Source organism: Thermobia domestica, chromosome 10 (genome assembly GCF_964235325.1).
Source record: "Thermobia domestica chromosome 10, izTheDome1.hap1.1, whole genome shotgun sequence".
Lineage (NCBI taxonomy): Eukaryota > Metazoa > Arthropoda > Insecta > Zygentoma > Lepismatidae > Thermobia > Thermobia domestica.
The window spans coordinates 30,933,286-30,955,294 of NC_137463.1; the positions used below are offsets into that span (position 1 = coordinate 30,933,286).

The 22,009-nt window shown below is 36.7% G+C and overlaps 1 protein-coding gene across 4 annotated transcripts in view; it reads right to left on the bottom strand.

The window, feature by feature from the left end:
* The window catches only part of LOC145662395 (protein nervous wreck-like), a 554,721-nt gene that overhangs the window by 409,190 nt on the left and 123,522 nt on the right, over window positions 1-22,009 (bottom strand). The gene's annotated exons all lie outside the window — the stretch shown is intronic.

A 22,009-nucleotide genomic window follows, 5' to 3' on the forward strand; every position in this document is an offset into this window, starting at 1 on the left:
AGATTCTGTAAGTCAGGCCAGGGATTCGTTGTAACTACTTGTTCCCCTCGCAGACTACTACTGCTTTGATTTATTAATACTCCCGCTCTTAATATCACAATATTTTTGTAATGTAGAATATGATTGAAAGCATACGGAGGCAGGTTCTCTGAGATCGATTTGCTTAAAAATTTTTCGTGGTTGAATGGGTTAACTCTCTATCTTTTGGTGTGAAAAACACGTGTTCGTTTCTCGGCGAGAGTACAGTAAGCGCTCTTTAATCTAGGACATTTAGGACTGTGGCTGTGCTAAATTAGCGATCTTACCCGATTATTGAAAGTCAATATGGTTTTAACAGAAAGAGTAAAGATAAATCACTCCAGATAAAGATTGAAACGATTAAAAATATATATATATTTTATGTATTTACAGACGAACATGAATATCCAGCTATACAAAGTATTTCGTCATTCTAGCAACTGTGGGATTTAACACTTATGTATAGTAAGCGCTCTTTAATCCGGCACGTTCGCGACCACAGCCGTACCGGATTATAGAGCTTCAATATAGTTTTAACGGAAATAGTAAAGATAAATTACTCTGGATAAAAATTGACACGATTACAGTATATCGTCCCATGAGAACCAGAGGAACGTAACTCCATTTTCGTAGGTCTACAGGCGAGAGGACAAAAATATTATTTTCTTAGAAAGATATGTTTTTAATAAGATGGTAATTGAGTTATATTACAACAGACGATCGACAAGGAGAACAGATGGCGTTACGTTCCATTTACACCAGGTGGGGCTTTCAAAATTATGTTCAAACATGAAGAAAACGAAAACCGCATTTTTGGAGTTACGTTCCTCTGGTTCTCATGTGACAATATATTTTACCTACTTACGCACATTCTGAATATGTACAGATGAATATCCAACTGTAGAAAGTATTTCGTCATTTTTTATATCATAAATTGCCGAAGAAAACAATTTTAAAATCATGCATCATAAAGATTCCCTTTTGTCTTTTCCAAAACGACTATTTACCTCTAATTTCTACTGTATACCGAGAGTCACATACTTACGTTTATTAGTTTTAGTGACATTTGAACAGTGCCGTGCCGTGGAAAATCAGCGTTCGGAGCGAGAGTATACGACGGTGCCCCCGTACATGAGTTAGATCGACAGATCAGCCATGAAGCGCCATTATGGTTGTTGCAATTCGTAAGAAAATTTTCAAAAACAAACCCTGCTTTTCCTTGATTTTGAGCACTTTTTGTTACTTTTTTCCCCTCCATTTTATATATGTGCACATGCATTTTTCTAACATGAGTAACATTATAGGACCACTGCCTAACGCAGGAAGAGGATTTAAGTACATACTAGCAATATTTCAAGTAATTTTTCCTCTCTTTTTTTACTTTTCTTCTATCCTTTTCTTTTTTCCTCCCGAATTTTGCGCCTCCTTACTTCGGCGCCCAGGGCCCTCGCCTCGCTCGTACTCCCCCCCCCCATGGTACGGCACTGCTTTACACTAATTCACTCTGCATATACCTAGTTGTAATATTATGGAAGCGTGATGTACAAACTCCCTAGCAAACGAGAAACACTGTATTGAAGTGACAATTGACTGAGGGAACTATAAAAACGCAAGCAGCGAAGTGGCTCTATCTGGCGGTCATAGTAAAGAAATGACCGAATCTACCCAAAAGAATGCGAATGGCTCCGATAAGTGCCGGACTACAGAATGTTGCCGAGCTGTACAATGCCGGATTAAAGAGAGCCTACTCTACCTATGGTTCAGGGTCCATAATTCTACAATGCGTTAGCGTGGTATAATAATTTAAAAAATTTGCAACCAAAGATGAAACATATAAAAAAAAACTTAGAACTCATCTAGCTAAACAAAATGATAGGACAATAATAGATCTTCATGTGTAGTTTTCGAGAAAAATGATTTTGTAAACCTAAAAATTCATGCTGTGTAACAACCATGCCACCTATTAGGATGAAATAGATACTGAAGTATACGTAACCACTGGCGCAAATCCTGGGGGATGAGGGGGACACTTTCCCTGCAATCTTGGAACTGGAAAGGACTGTCCCCCGCAATGATCTGATTTGAAATGTGATTTTTGGGGGGGGAGAATTGGGAAAATTTGTGTCCGATTGCCACAAAGGAAAGTGAGATGAAATAGATGTCCCCCCAGAATAAGCCTAAAATCTCCCCGCCTAACAATGAAGACAACTCTGCTCCCCTGATCCTCCACAGTATTGTTTTTCAACTTCATGAATATTTTGAGCATCGCTTAAAAAAAATATGGCAATGGTCTCACTTCCCCCTCTCCCCCCAATGTTGAAGACAGATTTGCGCCGCTGTACGTAACTTCATCAGGTTTTTCATTATGACACTCGCCAGACAATAGTAGACAGTTTGAGAAATGAGATATTGCAGAACAAAGTAGCCCAAAGTTAAGACAAACTCTTACACTTTAATTTTTGGTTAGCTGTAATATTTGTTTCAAAGATAAGACATATATCAGACAATAGAGCACATTTAGCTGCAACAAAATGACATGCTTGAGGATAAATTCTGATGCGTTGTTTCCGAAAAATAGAGGCACACTAATTTTTATTACACCAAAAGTTCATGGTTTTTATTCTGTAGAATACATTTTGTAAAATTTATTTACATACTATGTGCAAAATATATACTCTCGAGTTGAAGATTGTATTTATGGTTGTTTGCTTTCACCTAAAGGAGCACACATCCTACTTGTAACATGTTTTACTGTATGTAGGCTGGATGCAGAAATAAGTATCATCATTCCTACAAAATTGTTTTGCTATTATTGGTATGCAACTTGCCATAAAATTAGAAGTCTCCACTCACTATGATTCTCATGCCATTGTCATAAAGTTAGAAGTATGGCACGTGCCATAAAGTTAGAAGTATCCATTTGCAATGATTCTCATGTCATTACTAGTATATATTTTGTCATAAAATTAGAAGTCTCTCCTCACTATGGTTCTCATGCCATTACAGGTACAGTACTTGCCATAAAGTTAGAAGTCTCCATTCACTATGGTCTTCATGCCGTTACAGTTATATAAATTTGCTGTAAAGTTGGAAGTATCCATTCTTAATGCTCCTCATGCCATTACTGGTTTGTCTTTTGTCATAAACTTAGACGCCTCCATTCACTATGGTCTTAATGCCATTACGAGTATGTCACTGACCATAAATTTAGAAGTATCCATTCACTACGATACTCATGCCGTTACTAGAGTGTCACTTGGTTTGAAGTTAGAAGTTTCCATTCACAATGGTTCTCAATTCATCTCTTTGTTTTAACGACATAAGAAATTTTATTTTCTAATTTCCCCTGTCTGTGATTACCTAAACCTAGAGTCGCGGTGGCATAATTTCTAAGGGGTTTTCAAATAAGTATTTAAAATTTCACACATTGTTGTCATGGAGTCACTATACTGACTGTCAGGAACAACAATATAAAATGAAAAGAAGAAAAGAAAAGAGCATTCTTCTTTTCTTCTACTTTTTAAATTTAACGTCACACAATTATACACCAAAACAAAGGGAGACGGTGATGATTTTGATGAAGAAATGGCGGAATGAAGATAGAAAGCTGGTGAAAATGGAAGAACCCTGAGAAAGTCTAGCACACGGTGTGTGTCAGTCATAAAGTCAATTTGGCGCGATCTGGAACAAAACCAGGGATCCCACACACCAGAGGTGAGCACTCTACCACTGAGCCACCGCAGACACTAAGAAAACAGTTTTGGCGGTAGGATTACAGAGAATCTGGATTATTAAGGACCAGAGTAATGAAAGTAATGACTCTGGGTCGGTACTCAAACGTAAAGTACGACGTGTCTAATGGAAATCGATTTTTAGAAGGAAAGTTCAATTGAAATTTTCTTCTTAAAGACGGGATCGGTTCATCCTCTTCACTCTGATATATTTCATCCTCAAGCAATAGAAGTAATTTTATTTTTAACCAAAACCAACCAATGGTTTTACCAAAACTCCTTTATATATTTCCTCTGTCTATCTGTGTGTCCGTCCAGAAAACACAACATTTCAAGAAGTACTTCATGCATCAACATCAATTTTAGTGAGAGGATGTAGAGATTTAAAAATTAGGTTGATGGAGGTGATCCGTCCACCGGAAATGGTAGAAATTAGTCATTTCCGGTTTTAATGTTCTTCATTATAGAGGAAAAACGGTAATACATAGCAAGAAATGGTTTCCTGCAATCGTTTAAGTGTTCCAAGAATACATTTCATCCGCATCAATAACTCTCTACTAAACCGGAAGTGATGCAACTCTATTACCGCTTCCGTTTGAAAATTGATTGAGAAAATATCTCGCCATACAGACATAAAAATCCGATTTTCCGGACAGCAGTATATTGTACAAATATACGGAATCCTCTCAGTTACTACAGAAATCAGTACGGAACATACGTTGTCCGTATGCTACATAGGCATTGCCCTTAAATGTTACATCATGCTGTTGCAGAATGTTTGATATCTAACAGTCTTCCTTATATTAAATACATATATGTATGTTATCTTCGTCAGCTATATGTTATATACGTTCATTTGTATGTGAGATCCTGACCGCCTATATTGTTTCATTCGGAAAGTACGTACAGATGGAACACTTATACAGAAAGTATTATAAAACATGCGTTTTCAGTTATACGTTTGTTGTACGTTAAGTCCGGAAACTACAGGATTTACAAATGCAACATACTATTTTAAGTACGCCACATGCATTTTTTTTCTCTGTGCAAAAGGCACATCCTAAGAAATTTTAGTTCAGAGTTCTTCAATCTTTAGGGAGGTCAATACTACAAACCATTACGTTTATGTAGTATTGAACAAGTATAATTCTGTATCCGAAAAGACGATAAGTAATTTTAAAATACTTCCAGCTATACTTTCACACACACACACACAAAAAAAAAATCAATTGATAATGCTCCAAGAGCATTGCCAGAAATAACTTAAAATGAATCATTTTTTCAAAATTTATATGAAATTGTATACTAAATTCATTAGATTTAACTAATGACGCAATAATTATTGAATCAAAGCAAAATAATTGAATCAACAAGTGGTGTTCTTGTTGAATCAATATTGGTATCAATCAACACCAATATCATCTCTCTATGACTTTACGATTTCCGAGATATGACTCCTTAAATCTTGCGAAATCGGAACATTTTTGGCCAATATTTCGAGAAAGTAAGAGTGACGCGAAAAATTTCATCACTTCTTTCAGATAGTTTTTGATGCTCTATCGAATAGAAAGCCTCAAAATTGAAAAATTCGCAAATAACAGGCACACACTCAAGCATAGAGAATTCAGTAACGATTTTTTTAAAAGTTCGTTGGAAATGACAGAACTATGTCTTTTTATAAGCGAAAGAGTACAGATGAAATGTAAAAACAAATTTTCATGCTACGTCAATCATTTCCCTGTTAAAGAAGTATAGTTATATTGAAAAGGTGTACAAATGTATGTTGAGTTAGGAAGTTTTGAAGTGGGTCCAGATTTGTTGGATCCCCCGTAGATGTGCCCCTTTCATAAAACTAAACCCCATCACTTGATATAGAAGTGACACTACTAGTTGTTCCATTTCCATATTTGTACACATAACTAGTTTACCATCAAGTCAATATCTCTTATGAAGTGACGTGAATATTTAGTGCTTTTTCTTTTTTCATTTAACGTTTTGCTAGAAACAGGAAATGCGAAATGTTTGCTGTACTTATTTTTAGTAAGCTTCAACATGGAACAAACGTATTCGTCCGGTACGTGGAATAATTTTGTTAAAAGCTTTGCAGATAGGAGTGAACGATGTTACAAGAGGAACGATCGAAACCTGAAACAGGTGCCAGCTACAAAAGCATCGTTAATTTGAGAGAATGGCGTTCAGGCAGTTTATGAAATTGCGCTTCAGACACGAAATGGATATTTGTACTTTTGTAACACATACGATGGAATAACTCTATTAAATTATCAAGTTTGTTTGAGAGTTACTTCGACTGCAGGAGTGACAAGAGAAATATAGTTACAGTTTCATACTGAACTCTGAAAATGATGTTGTAATGTAATTTTATTTTTCGAAACTTTTATAAATCACAGTGGTTCTCAATCCTTCTTGCCGGTCTAGTCTGGAAGCTACGTAGGAAAAGGCTGATTCATAATAACATTTATGTACTAATAAACTATGAACGAATAAAAAACTCAAGTTAGACCCTCAAAAAAAATTATAGTCCCCTGAATTACTATTATGTCTACGGGCACGATCTTAGTACTGAAAAATTAGAATGAAAATTTAACTTTCTTTTAAGAAAGTTGCACATAAAATGTATATTTTATCAATATACTAGCAGAATACCCGTTCTTCGCACGGGGAGAATACATTACTTTTTGGACATAAAGAGTTGCATTTGGATTTAAACGGCGTCGAAAGTGTCACTGTTCGTTTCAGTGATCCCCGAAAACTATAGATTCCACACTAATATCGGCCATTTTCGATCATTTTTATATATCTCTTTCCTCTTCCTATTCCTCCAAGTTGCGGGGCTGAATTTGGATTTAAATGGCATTGGAAATATCACTGTTCATCTAAGCGACACCGAAAACTATGGATTCAACACTAATATCGGTCATTTTTGATCATTTTTATGTATCTCATTCCTCCCCCACCCCAAAAGTTGCACCGTCAAACTGAAATGATAAAACCATCCCAGACCCGAACCTCATCCATATTTAAAATTTGATCAAAATCAGTCGGGTGGTTCAAGAGTTATATATATATATCGCAATGTCTTTATAGGTAGAGTCAAATGATGGACCGGGTGACTTTTCCCCTTCACCAAGCTTTATTACAAAATATAATATAACAATAAATACAAGTGTCTCTTCCTCAATGACCAAGAGAAAGAATATTAAATGTTTTGCTGGGTGCCCCTTTTACTCATGCCAGTTTCTAGGACACTTTGACAGGTTGTAGGTTAGCCTTGGATTATAAGTTTAAGATGAGGTCCCTAGTCCAGTGCGACATAGTGTAAGGAAGAGGTGCTCCTAGTCCACAGCGACATAGGAAGATAAATGTTAAGCGATCAGTTGGTCGACTGATCCTGGGTCCCTTGGTGGTCCGCCTTTTATCTATCCTTCTGTCCTCTTCGGGTCCTTTCGTGAGGTCCGACTTCTTTCGGCGTTCCTCGGAGTTTTTCGTGTCGGCTTCTCGTCTGCTATGCTGTTTTCAAACAATAACACGTGTTGTGTTGACATGTGCTCTTGTCATACGAGATCGGCCGGGTGGTTCAAGAGGTACAAAGTCATAGACATTGTGACTTTCATTTTTGAATAGATATATTGATTAGAAAAATATTTTATCTAGTTATTCTTCTGTTACTATAGTAGTGGAGTACCTAAAAAGAAAATGTTTTCAATTGTAAGTCTCTCATCGTCTCTATAAGCATACAACGCATTCGTTAGTTTAACCGAATACTATTGTCACGTGTATACTACGTGAAGACGTTTGGTATGTATGGCGTGATATTTTCTCAATTAATATCAAAACCGGAAGTGGTTAAGTAGATTTCTAGAACTTCCGGTTTTAGAAAATTAGAGTGAAGATAGAGTACGATTCTTGGGACGCTGAATTGATTGCAGGAAACCGGTTCTCGCTATCTATCATAGTTATTTCTGTGGTGATCAACGTTAAAACAGAAATTTGTTTATTTCTGCCACTTCCAATTTGAATGGAGAGTTAAGAGAGAAAAGTGCCACTTCTGGTTTGAATGTAGGGTTAGGAGAGAAAATAGTACTTATTCTTAGAAAGCTACTTAGATTCAAAATAACCCACTCTTCATCCTCTCTTATCGGATTTGCTCTATGTAGATTAATATTGAAACCGGAAGTTGTAGTGGCTTTCTATCACTTCCGGAGTTAGCATCAGTCTTTGAGCTTTGAGAGGTTCCTAAACCAACCCAAGCCTTCTAGCTTGCATAGAGCTCTAAGGCCTCCTGAATCCCCCACTCTGCTTGAGTGGAGCTTTGTGGATTTCTAACCACAACCACCTAGCTCGCGTGGAGCTTTGTAGTTTTATAATATCTTTCCGTTTGCGTAGAGCATTGAGAATTCTAAATACAGCCCGTTTAATTTACATGGAACTCTGTTGGGATCCTTCCCTAGGCTGTCTGGGCCTTGGAACACCTATTTATCCTAGATGAAGTTCAGATGCTTTATGGGACGTTGAATAGACTGCAGAAAACCTCTTCTCGCTATCACTCACCATTTTTGCCCTATAGTGATTAACTAAAACAGAAAATGGTTTGGTTAATCACCTATATAAACGGATTAACTAACTAACTAAACTAACTCTATGGCCTATGGAACCCGGAGGTTCAATGCTGCGTTCACAACAGCTCTCCACTGACTACTACCCTTAGCCAACTGGATCCAGTTTCTACTTTGTACTCCTATTTCTGCGAGATCCCTCTTAATATTGTCCTCCCATCCACGCTTAGGTCTTCCTAATGGTCGTTTTCCGATTGGTCTCATTAAAACTTCGAAAGCGTTCCTACTTTCTTCCATCCTGGCTACATGACCTGCCTACCTGAGCTTCCTAGACTTGACGACCCTAACAATGTTGGGTAAATCGTATAAATTATGTAGTCCCTTGTTATGAAGTTTCTGCCATTCCCAATTCCTGTTTCTCTCGGGTTCGAATGTTCGTCTCAGAATCTTGTTCTCAAATACGTTCAGTCTACGTTCTTCCCTCAGAGTAAGTGACCATGTTCCGCAACCATACAGAACAACAGGCATGGTTATCGTTTTATATATTTTAAGCTTCAAATTCCTAGACAGAATTCGCAACGACAAAAGATTTTGAACTGAATAATATATATACTGTAACACGAATTCCCTGCGTTTAGTAGACATTTAATTTTTTCGTGAATAAGGTTTAATACTGATCCTAGATATTTGAAAGTATCCACTTTATCAAAAGTATTATTTGATGTTTTAACGCATCCATAATTTGCCATTTTACGATCGCAACAAATGTCCATGTATTTAGTTTTCTCTGCATTTATTTCTAAACACATAGCGTTTAATTAAGACCTCTGCATTTCTCTCTATTGTTCTCCTATTATCCCCTATCAAATTTACATCATCAGCATACGCCATAACCTGGTGAACAACATTCAACTCTAGGCCCTGGTTGTTACCTTTGATTGTCCTTATAGCGTATTCCAGTGTTTCGTAAGTTTAAAATTAAAGTGTGTTACGTTTTATGAATTTAAATTAGTCAATTTTTGAAACTTAAATTAACACCAAGATAATTAAAGTAGTGGAGAAGGATAACTGCCATTACGTTAAATAGATTGAATCTTTCGGTAATAATAAAAGAAAAAAGGGAGATGCATCTTTTCTAATTTCTTTACACAAACATACAAGAATTATTAGTAAACATTTACATATGATTATGAATAAACAACCTGCACGGAGGGAGACCTCCTGGCATATCAACTCCTCGTGTAATTCTTTCCTTTTCTATAACAAAATTAAAGGTTTAACTTACGGAATAAATGGAGAAGGTAAAACAGCCTTATCCATCATCGTTCTTGAATAGTGATATTACTATGATTATGAGAACTGAGCAACAATCCAATCTGAACAAGCCTCTATCAGTTATTCCCCCTTCTTTATCTTGCTACCCCGTTTCAGTGTTTCTTTCAGAAACAATGTTCCAAGGGGGCACACTTAGTATTCCGGGGACACTGCTGATACTATTCTATTTATTATTATATTATAGACGCATCATTTTGGTCTCCTCCGGAGAGCACCCTCAAAGCTCCGGGGGAGGCAGTGCCCCCAAAGACAGGTCTGGAAGAAACACTGCCCCGTTTAGATATCGTTTGGCCTTTCACCTGGAGTATTTATTCTTGAATTTGTTTTTGTTTTTGACTTTCAACAATCTTACAGGTCTTTGCTTCCTGGAAAGTGAAAATTTCCTATTTTTCAGGAAGTATTACTTAAACTTATTTTTACAATAGTAAATTAAATTCTATTTTTTAAAAAAAATACACATCCAACAGTCCAAAATCATATCACACCAGAACAAAGTTGAATAATAATGGCGACAACGCATATTCTTGTTTCAGGTCATTCTCGACGTGAAAGCTCGTGGACAAAAATTTCTCTACTCGGACTTTACTTTGGGATTCATTTACACATATTTTAATCTAATTAGCTTTTACGGTATTCCAAATTCTGTAAGAATGTTGTACAATGTTTCTCTCCTCTATCAACGGACTCTATTCGTAACTTCTAACCGTCTATACCCTGGCCAAAATTAATGGTGATCCATCAAATAGTTCTTTAGATTTTTTATCTCTCGAATGGACGGACATATTTTTTGTCATCCGAGCGGATGGTACACACATACATGGACAAACAGGCTAAATATATAAAAAAAAAGTTTCGGCCAACCAAATGCCTTAGAACAGAGTGTCTATCGGTCACGAAAGTCAGGAAAGTCATGAAAAATTCAAGAAATCAGAAAACGGTCATGAAAGTCAAGAAAAAGTCACGAAATTTAGCTTCTGGGTCACGATTTCTTTTATCGCTAACTAACTCTATGGCCTATGGAACCCGGAGGTTTAATGCCGTGTTCACAAAAGCTCTCCACTGATTTCTACCCTTAGCTAACTGTATCCAGTTTCTACTTTGTATTCCAATCTCTGCGAGATCCATTCTTAATATTGTCCTTCCATTTGCTACTAGGTCTTCCTAATGGTCGTTTTCCGATGGGTCTTCCAGTCAAGACTTCGAAAACGTTTCTACTTTCTTCCATTCTAGCTACATAACCTGCCAATCTAAGCCTGCATAACCTGCTCCTAGACTTGACGACCCTAACAATGTTGGGTAAACCGTATAAATTATGTAGTTCCTCGTTACGAAGTTTCCGCCATTCCCCATTCCCGTTCCTCTTGGGTCCGAATATTCGTCTCAGGATTCGATTTCTTTTATCACTACCAAAAATATCTATGGTCGGCTATAGACGCTACCAAATCGCAAGCAAAGCACGCTTCTATCGCATGCATGAAAATTTGCTCCATTTTGCACCCAAATTCGCTCTTGAGAATATTATTAAATTTTATGGTTTGGGAGAGAAATGGTTACGAAATTTAATTTTGGAATTTTAGTAGACACCCTGCAGAAGCAACTTGATAGCCTGTTTTAGATCGTGACGGTGTACAACAAAACTAACTAGACAATTAGTGTTCACAGCTTCTACATTCTGCTTCAAAACATTACACGCCACGTTTCAATGATTATTTGATCTTGTTGCTCAATTAATACACTGAACTTGTTTTTACAACACTTTTTTGCATGAAATAATTATGTTCTAATATTGCTATATGTACTGCACTTGCAACTAGAATTGCTACATTATCCGAGACAACCTGTTATTTATTGATCGAACTCATTGTATGAAAATGTAGTTCCAGAAACCTATTATGTTCTGGTTTTGTTTTACATTGAAGTTTCAAATGTTAATTACTTTATCCCTGCGGCGAAACTATGATATTCTATCCTGCATTTCTTTTATATGTTGATAGATACATTTAATTATGCCAATCATCTCTCCAGGCTAAATTAGTTTGATTTCATTACTTTAATCAGCCTTACGTAATTAATTCTGCATTTACTTTTATGATTCAAATCAATTTCTGACAATTAATTTTTAGTCTGACTGAAAGATTAGTATTACTGGCTTTCGTGGAAAACCCGGAATAGATTCCCGGTGAGAGTAAATACACGTTTCATAACTATGGAATCTGTGCTGGAAAAAGAAGGGACAACTTAATCTCAAAACGACCAGGATCTACTGAAAATGCTCAGATTGTGCGAGATGTTTTGAATGCAAGTGAAAAGCTTTAGAATTTGAGACAACAGGAATCCAGAACACTTATGAAAATGAAAACTGAAAAGTAGAGAGATCAAGGTAAATTTAGCAGCGACGTCCCTCATTCTAATTTTTTTTACAATTTTTTGAAGGGAGACGGTACTGTTTTTTTCGTTCAAAATGATACTAAACCCTTATATGTAACATATAGTAGAGTCTGAAAGTTATGGAAACATTGTCAAAAAATTAAAACAAAAAAAGATTGTTTTCTCACAGTTCTTTTTTGACCATTTTAGAACCGTCAGTGTCAAAACATTGAATCCAACTTAATATTTAAAAAGAGTACTTTAAAACGCTCCTTGTAGAATATTTTTGAGTATCGAACCTCGTTTTGCAATTTTCTGTCCCAACTTTGCCTGTCATTTATTATAATGCTTCTTTTACGAAAGATCAATTTAAAACCTATTTTATACAGAATTGCAGTTGTTTTTTTTTTCCAATTTACAATTTTGAAAACAAGTGAATCTTATAACTTCAAGAATCACGAATTTAAAGCTTTAATGTACAAAAATAAAGATTAAGAGTTGAAAAACAGAAACAAAAATACATTTAATTTAAGAGAAGAAACAAGAGAAAACGATATTTGGATTATAACTATATTATGTGTTTTCATTTTACATATATACGTTTGAGTAAACTTATTTACTATATATGTGACGTCTAGTATCAAAAACCGTCGAAGTCATTTTTTTAAACCGAAATTGAGGTATATATCGCTTGTTATAGGTTTGTTCTAAAGGAATTCCATGGAAACAGAATTTTGTTTAAAAGCTTAATATTTCATACTATAACACTAGTACAAATATGGGACTTTGTACGCGTGTATATGGAGATTCATTGCATAGACTCTATTTTGCGACATTACTCGAAATTAAGCGAAATGAATGTCGCGGATTTTCATACTAGGCGCCTCATATATTAATTTATTTTAATATACAAAGGAATAAGGTACACATAAATATTCTCTAATAATGACAAGAAGTCAAAAACCAAACACACTATAATTTACGATAATTCATTCAATCTTCGTTGATTGGAATATTTTCAACTTTAAAGCCTGTTTTAAATAAACTACTGATGAAAGAGCAAGGAAAATTGTGAACTCTGACGAGTTTTGAAGCTTGAGGGCCCTAAAATGGTGAAAAAAACTAAAAATACACGTTTTCTTTCAGTTTTATTTTATTTTATTTTATTTTATTTATTATTATTATTATTATTATTATTATTATTATTATTATTATTATTATTATGACAATGTTGCCATCACTTTGTACCTAAGGGTAGTACAACATTTTTAACAAAAAATCAGCGACGTGTCTCCATGAAAAATATTCAACACCAAAAGAAAAATACAAGAAAATACGTAATGATTTTTTTTAAAAAATGTTCACATTAACATTTACATAGTGTCTACAATCTGTGAAACTTTCAAATTATTTGGACCACTCTCATCAGAATTTATATTTATATATATATATATATATATATATATATATATATATATATTAAATTTTGAGCATGTATGATACGACAATTCGGTAAGGAGTAGGGATAAGGGGTCAAATCATTTTTGGGGGTGATTTTAGGTCGAAACGAACATTTTGGATCAATAACGTCCCAATTTGGATCAAGGGCCGATTTCACTGTCTTACTAGGAAAGGATCTTTCCCGCTCAATGGCAACATTGTTCAACAGTTGCCACTGAGCTTATTGCGTCATGTTTATTATCTATAGGTTAAATGCTATGAATAGTTATTGCAAATGAGTAGTAATGGGCAAATAGGTGAAATGTAAACGGAGAGGATATAATAGAACCCAAAGTAAATTTACGATAGGATCTCCACTATTTAGATTTAGGATAGTAGCGAGGATTTTGCATATTAGTGTTGAGCGCTCTACTGCTGAACTGTCGTTCTCCAGACAAGATTACAGTTAAAAATTATCAATCATTCCTCACTGACCCACGTTTATTTTAAAAAAGCAATGTATCGATTAATTGTTCTCGTGCCTTATCGCGTTGCGTTGTTTCTAGACAAGAAAACCGACTGCTGTACGAAGTGAAGTCTCGTTACTTTTTGCTTCTGTAGTTGGCTGTTAACGTCAGTAATTTATAGACTTGTCAATGACCCCAGAATATTAACAAATGCCATTTCCACTCGCATTCCACACGCAATACTCTCGAAACTTTACGCTATTCTTTGCTCTTTTTTTCTTATCTTTTTTTCACTTATGCGGACTTTTCTTCCCGTTTCCTCCGCAGTATATCTTACCCTTACCTCAAGGAAATCAATGTTGTCCAACATTTAATCGCATAAGGAATATTCTTACGCTAATGATATGGAATCAATTACTGCGAGCTCTCGTACAACTCTTGTCTTCCGAATGACTGAATGATATTCGGTTTCAGCTATGATATTCGGTTTCCGGAAGGCCTCGGTTCAATACAGGCCCGCAGCTAATGGTTGGCCAGAAACTGGGATGGCTAAAATTTTTCGGAATCCGGATTTTTCCGTAATCGGAAATTTCATTTCGGGATTTCGGAAAAAATCCCGAATTCAGAAAAATTCCGGACTCGGGAAAAATTCCGATGCCGAAAAAATTAGGAATTTAGAAAATTCCGGAATTTTTCGGAGTTCTGGAATTTTTCCAAAATTCTGATTTTTCCGAATTCTGATTTTTTTCCGAAATCCGGGATTTTTTCGATTTTACTTTATGGATTCTGGAAAGTAAAAATTCCGGAATTGGCCATCCCTACCTCAGAGGTCCAATCCACCTACGACCATTTTCATCCTCCTAAAATTTTCAGTAGTTTGTTTAGATAAACATGTATTTTTTTTAAAAAAAAAAAAAAAGCTGTCTAGATTATAAGGTAAACTCAAGTTAGTGACCTCAAAATGATTTTGCTCCCGCCCCCTTCCCCCGTGTCTTAATATTGCGCCGGGCATGAGTTAGAATTGGAACTCATTTGTGTAATTGTGTCCCTTTCTGCATTGTAAACCACTGATAGTTCTTACAGGGTCGTTCTGTCGTGATATCTAGCAACAAGTCCTTATAACGGCCATAGTATTCTGAAAGTCACGTCGAGTATACTCTGACATGTTCACTCTCTTAAAATCACGTTGAGTATACTCTCTCAAAATCAGGTTGAGTATACTCTGACATGTTTACCCTTTCAAAATCACATTGAGTATACTCATACATGTTCATTCTCTCAAAATCACGTTGAGTATACTCATACACGTTCATTCTCTCAAAATCAGGTTTAATATATTCAGATATATTCACTCTCGGGAAATCACGTTGAGTATTCTCAGACATGTTCACTGTGAGTATACTCATATGTCCACTCTCTCAAAATCAAGTTGAGTATAGTCAGACATGTCCACTCTTTCAAAATCACGTTGAGTATACTCATACGTTCGTTCTCTCAGAATCAGTTTGCATATATTCAGATATATTCACTCTAGGAAAACCACGTTGAGTATACTCAGACATGTTCACTCTGAGTATACTCACACGTTCACTCTCTCAAAATCACGTTGAGTATAGTCATATATGCTCACTCTGAGGATACTCATACATGTTCACTCTCTCAAAATCAGATAAAGTATACTTAGAGACATGTTTGTTCCTTCAATATCACGTCGAGTGTAGACTCAGATACGTCCACTCTCTCAAAATCAAGTTGAGTATAGTCAGACATGTTCACTCTTTCAAGATCAGGTTGTGTGTACTCAGACATCAAAATCTGCAACCGCTACCACAACGCTGAAAATTCATACAAATACAAGTAACAAATTGCATTTGCTGCTAAACAATAAAACGGATAATGACGAGACACAAATCTAACTACATAATGTTATTAATATGAGAGTATCGGTAGCATAGTGGAAAGAACACAAAATACAAAATTAAATAACAATAAATTTTTGCCTATCTTTAAACCATCCTAAATCACAATCAGCCAGGTCTAGACCAAAATATCTATCAAGGAATATTTGAAAGGAAAACTTACGTTATTCCAGCTGAAAAGACGATGTTATTGATGACTGTTGATGTGTGTTCTAAGAGGAAGTCAGCCAATATCCAAAGGATAAAGGATAACCTGTCATTTCCAAACTCAGTATTTATACAGGGTGAACGGTAACTACGCGGACTAACTTGGACGGGTAATAGTACATCCAAAAAGAAGCAAAAAAGTCCTAGTGACCATGGGGGAAAATCCATCCCGCTTAGGAGTGACAGAGTGTCGAAAGCGTGGGAATATGAACTTCAGAGGCCAACAGCTTAAAAATAATACATCGTAGAGAGTGCGGTTAAAAACGTCACTTAGAAAGTCATACCTACTCTGTTGAAAAACGCGTTTGGAAACGCAGCTATGCGTGCGCACGGGATTCCCCAAAGGAACGGGGGGATTCCCGGACATGCTGTAAAGGAAAGAAGTGTCACACGTTGTTAATCCCGTGCACACACGTAGCTGCGTTTTCAAACATGCATTTTTCAATAGAATAGGTATGACTTTCTAAGTGACGTTTTTAACCGCACTCTCTACGATGTATATTGTTTTTAAGCTGTTGGCCTCTGAAGTTCATATTCCCACGCTTTCGACAATCTGTCACACCTAAACGGGACGGAATTTCCCCATGTTCACTAGGACTTTTTTTTTGCTTCTTTTTAGATGTACTATCAGGCCGTATCCACGGGGGGCAAGAGCCCCCCCTAAATTTTGGCTGGCCCCCATAAAATTTCACGGTAGGCTTGCAAATGAACTATAATTAGTGTTGCCACGAGACGAGACGAGACGAGACTTCAGGCTGTCTCGTCTCGTCTCGTGTCTCGTCTCGAAAAAATGTGCTCGTCCCGTCTCGTGTCTCGTCTCGAGAGGTTCCGTCCCGTCCCGTCTCGTCTCGTCTCGTTTGTCTCGTTTTGTCTCGTAAAATATAGCAGCATACCATGGGAACGAAAGTAAAATGTAGCAGGCTGTACCATGCTAATCAAGATACAACTAACAAGGGAAGAGAGGGAGATTATATATCGAAGTGGAAGATGGTTTATATACCAATCGAAAGCACTAATGACGCCTATTACAAGACTGTAATAAAAATTTTCCGAATGCATATACTGTGCGAGCTATATGAATATACAGGGTGTCCAGAAAATCAATTTCCACCCATTGAAATCGCAAACGATGAGACAGATGCCAAAACTGGAAAACACGTTTTTGATCATTATAAAAGTACAATGTATCAGAGCAAACATTGTTGTCCCAGGGCCACCCGCAGAATCCCAGGCGGGATCCAACTCAAAAATTACAAAAGGTAAGGGGGTGAAGTAGTATATCGTTCGAAACTTCTTGGGAAATGAAAGAAGACGAACAAACAAGTCCCAACTCTCTAAAATTACCCTGTGCAAAATGGCGGCCGGTCAAACTGTCAGCAAAAACGTCATTCTAGAGTCTATGGCCACCCTCCAAAGAAAGAAAAAAAAAACTGAAACGGTAAGACAGATGTCAAAAAAGAAAAAAGATGTGTGTCATCTTTTCAAAAGTACAATGATTGAAAGTAAAAATGTTTGTCCCAGGGTCCTCCACAAGGTTCCAGACGGGGTCCTACTCAAAATTTTCAAATGACAAATATGGTCAAATAAAACTGTTGAGAAATAAAAGAACACGGAACAAGTCTCGATCCTCTAAAATTACCCTGTGTAAAATGGCGGCCGGTCGAAATGTACATCTTCATTTCGATTTTCTGAGCACGTTCACTTTCCATTTTGCAATCGGCACTTGTTTTCATTCTGAGACATTTGTACGTATTTACTCTTCCTGGTGCAAGGAATTCTTTCGTTTGAATCATTTTATAATTGATAAACCAGATAACGAGCATAAGTACCACTGTTGTGCAGTCATAAACATAAATAAGTAGAGGTAAGAGTCTTTACTTCTGATGGCTCCAACCTCTACTTATTTATGTTCGTGGAAGTACATTATATGTTATTTAGTCAGTTCTATACTCAAAGATGTCAAATGTTGTCGTTTCTTTTCTTTATGTCTTAATTTGCTTTTATTTTATTATTTTTTTCTTTATTTAGATATTATTGGGCTCAAAGAGCAGAATCTCACAGTAGGAGCATTTCCTTTCTTTCCGTTGAGTACAAGAATTAAAGTGAAAATAAACTAAAACCCGGTTACAGAAAGAACAACTAAAATGCAAGATGTTTGCACAGTATTATCGTAGAGCGTCCATATTGTTCTATCTGCTTTCATTTAATAACAGCTTTAAACGATGTGCTACTTGACCTCCTTTGCCATTTGAACAATTTGAACATGACCCCGCCTGGGACATTGTGGAGGGTCCTGAGACAAATATTTTTACTTCCAATCATTGTACTTTTGAAATGATGACACACATGTTTTCCTGTTTTGTCATCTGCCTCACCATTTTTTGGGGGGTAGCCATCGATTTTACAATGACGTTTTTGCTGACAGTTTGACCGGTCGCCATTTTGCACAAGGTAATTTTAGAGTATTGAGACTTGTTCCGTCTTCTTTCATTTCCCAAGAAGTTTCGAACGATATGCTACTTGACCCCCTTACCTTTTGTTATATTTGAGTTGGACCCCGCCCAGTACACTGCGGGTGGCCTTGCGACAAGAATTTTTGCTTTGATACGTTGTACTTTTGAAATGATCAAACACATATTTTCCAATTTTGGCATCTGTCTTATCGTTTGCGATTTCAAGGAGTGGTAACGGATTATCTGGACACTCTATATATCCATATAACTCGCACAGTATATGCATTCGGAAAATTTTTATTACAGTTTTGTAATAGGCGTCATTAGTGCTTCCCATTGGTATATAAACCATCTTCCACTTCGATATATAATCTCCCTCTCTTCCCTTGTAAGTTACAAGTATTATCCAGAACACACAAGACAAGAAATGTCACGGTAGCTACACCGTGAAGCCTTCACCTCTGGTGTATGTGGTAGTCGGTTCGATCTCGGTTAGTGCCATGGGAGCTTTGTGGTGGACAAACATTGAATGTGTGTGGGGACCGCGGTGGCTCAGTGGTAGAGCGTTCACCTCTGGTGCTTGGGGTCTCGGGTTCGATCCCAGCCCCGCCAAGTGAACTTTGTGGTGGACAAACACCGTGTGCGTGGTTTTCTCGGGGTTCTCCCGTTTCCTCCCACTTTTTTCATTCCACCATTTCATTCATTACTCATCATCACTGTCTCCTTTAGCCTAACCGGCATAACCGTGGGACGTAAAACTCAAAGATTTCATTTCATTTCATTTCATTTTTCGAATGTGTGTGTTTTCTCGAAGTTGTCTAGTATCCTACCACTTTCTTCATTCCACTAATTTTCCCATCATTATCCATTCGGCCAAAGTTGCCTAAAGGTCTTAAAAATAAATTCAAATAAGCTCACAAGGCAAGGACAAATAGTTTACAAGATAATATATCTCTGCTGTTAGTTGTCTGAGGCTTCTCGACCCTGGCTTCTTTTTTTTACATTCTAAAACATTGAAATTTGTTTAACCAGTTTCAATACACGAATATACAGTAAATTGCTCATAGGTACGTCGAAGATGAAGACACTAATGTTAAATAATGTTTACACGACAAGCAAAGTTTGATGTAAAGGTTTCATCATCCCCGCCACTATCGTATACTATCAGCCCACTTGCTTTATAGTGCCTGTATAATATATATATATATATATATATATATATATATATATATATATATATATATATATATATATATATATATATATATATATATATATATATATATATATATCGAGAGAGAGAGAGAGAGAGAGAGATGGAAAGATATATAGATAAATACAGAGATAGATATGTGTCTACACTTTGATTTCATATATTCCAGCCTTTAGGTTTCACAGTGTTAACCCATAACAATCCAAAAACTACATTCAATTTTAGCATATTTAGATTTGTTGCAATTATTATTTTTTTTTTAAAAAAAAAAGCTCGGAACCAAATAATTTTATTGAGTAATGGAAAGTATTTGATTGAAATTTTATATGTTACTGCACACTAAGCTCTACTTAAAGTGCCATAGTAATGGGAGCTGAACGACATATCGGACGAAAGAATGCTTGGGGCCAGTCTTCACCTCCATGGTTCAAATCTGTTCCCATAACCGCGGGGTGTGTGCTAATGTGGTGCTTGCCCCGTTTGTATAACAAACTCATGACTGTACACCCAGATTAGCTAATGACTAAAAAAAAAAGTTGAATTTTGGGTGGCCATTTTGGATTAAAGTTCCTTATATTGTCGGGATCTATTCGCAATCATACAACGTACATCTTCATACCAAGCCGAGCGGTCTGCGGCGATAGACCATCGGCTTGAAGGCCCCGGGTTGAGTCCCGGAAGGGTCATGTGTATGGATTTTAACAACATTTGTTTTTTCGTACTGTGTCAGGGGGGAAATCGTACGGGATAAAAGGATTTCAGTCTGAAAAAAATGGAGAGAATATCCTCCCCAGGATACTTTCATGGGAGTAAGGAATTAGTAAAAATATAGGATATACATTTTATAGCAGGTTTAAAAATATGGTTTGGGTATCCTATTTCTTTTCTGTTAATTATGTTCTTCAATGTTCGAATTTTGATCATTCTCATGATATTTTCTGCTTTCAACGGAGTTCCATGAATATTATACCAAATGTTCTTTACACTTATCAAGTTCGAGAGGTTTTATGCGCCTGTAAGAAACAATTTCTGAAGATAATTCAGGTCCTAATGAATATTATTCACTAGGAAAGGGAAGTATTCCCCTCCTTTCAACACGGAAGCAGAGGGCAATTTCGCACTCTGGTCAGATCAAACATTTCCGACTAACAAAACGAAGGTCCCCCTGTAAAACTTCTTTACTTAAAGTGTTACTATTAGTATCATAAATTTGCTGAAAGCAAACAATTTGAAGGGTTCGTCGATAATATCTTTGCTTCCTTTGTCGTCCGCCCGCCTTCCAAACGAAGAGGTGAATTTTACAACATGACTGCTGTATAATAAGCGAGCGATTGGTAAAATGGTAAAAGTGTGTTTTTATGTGTGTGTGTATGTGTGTGTCTGTGTGTGTGTGTGTGAGAGAGAGAGAGAGAGAGGAAGAGAGAGAGAGAGAGAAGACAAAATTTTAGTTCCAAGATGCCATACTTCAATTGCCGTTTTTGCCACCATATAACAAAAAGAATACCGCCACCAAAGTGTAGACCTTACCCAGTTTTCAAATTGAATAGATGGTGGTGGTAGTTCGGTTTCTTGACCTTGTAAAAATCTTCCCTGTCTATGATTTTGTTTGTCATCATTCCACCCAGAAATAATAATAAAAAAAACGATAATTCCTCAGTTTACAGCAAGGGGAATTGGGGACAAGACATTAAGGATGATATTCCTGGAAGCTCATGTATCACGATTGCTTCATTCAATAGACAGAGGACACTTTTCTATGAAGGCTTTTCAACATGTTTTCTCACAAAGGGGATTTTCCTTTTGCAATCTATATGACCATTGGCAAATTCAATCTTGGCCATTCCCGCCAGCATTTTCATTTACGAGACACGAGACGAGACGAGACATTTGACGAGACGTCCCGTCTCGTCTCGTGTCTCGTCTCGTTTTTGAGACGGGACGAGTAGTCTGTCTCGTCTCGTGTCTCGTCTAAAAAGGTTCTGTCCCGTCTCGTGTCTCGTCTCGTTTACGAGACGAGACGAGACGAGACACGAGAAATGTCTCGTTTCGTGGCAACACTAACTATAATATGGTGATGAAGTATAACATGATTGGGTCGGGCCTCCCTAACTTCTACCGCCCCCCCTAAATTTTTGGGCTGGCTACGGGCCTGTGTACTATCACCCGTCCAAGTTTGTCCACGTAGTTACCGATCACCCTTATAACAAGACTACGCACTTTCACTTTTAGTTCTATACGTCACCTGTCGTTTACCTTTCAGTGTTCTTTTTTTTTTTTTAATTTTA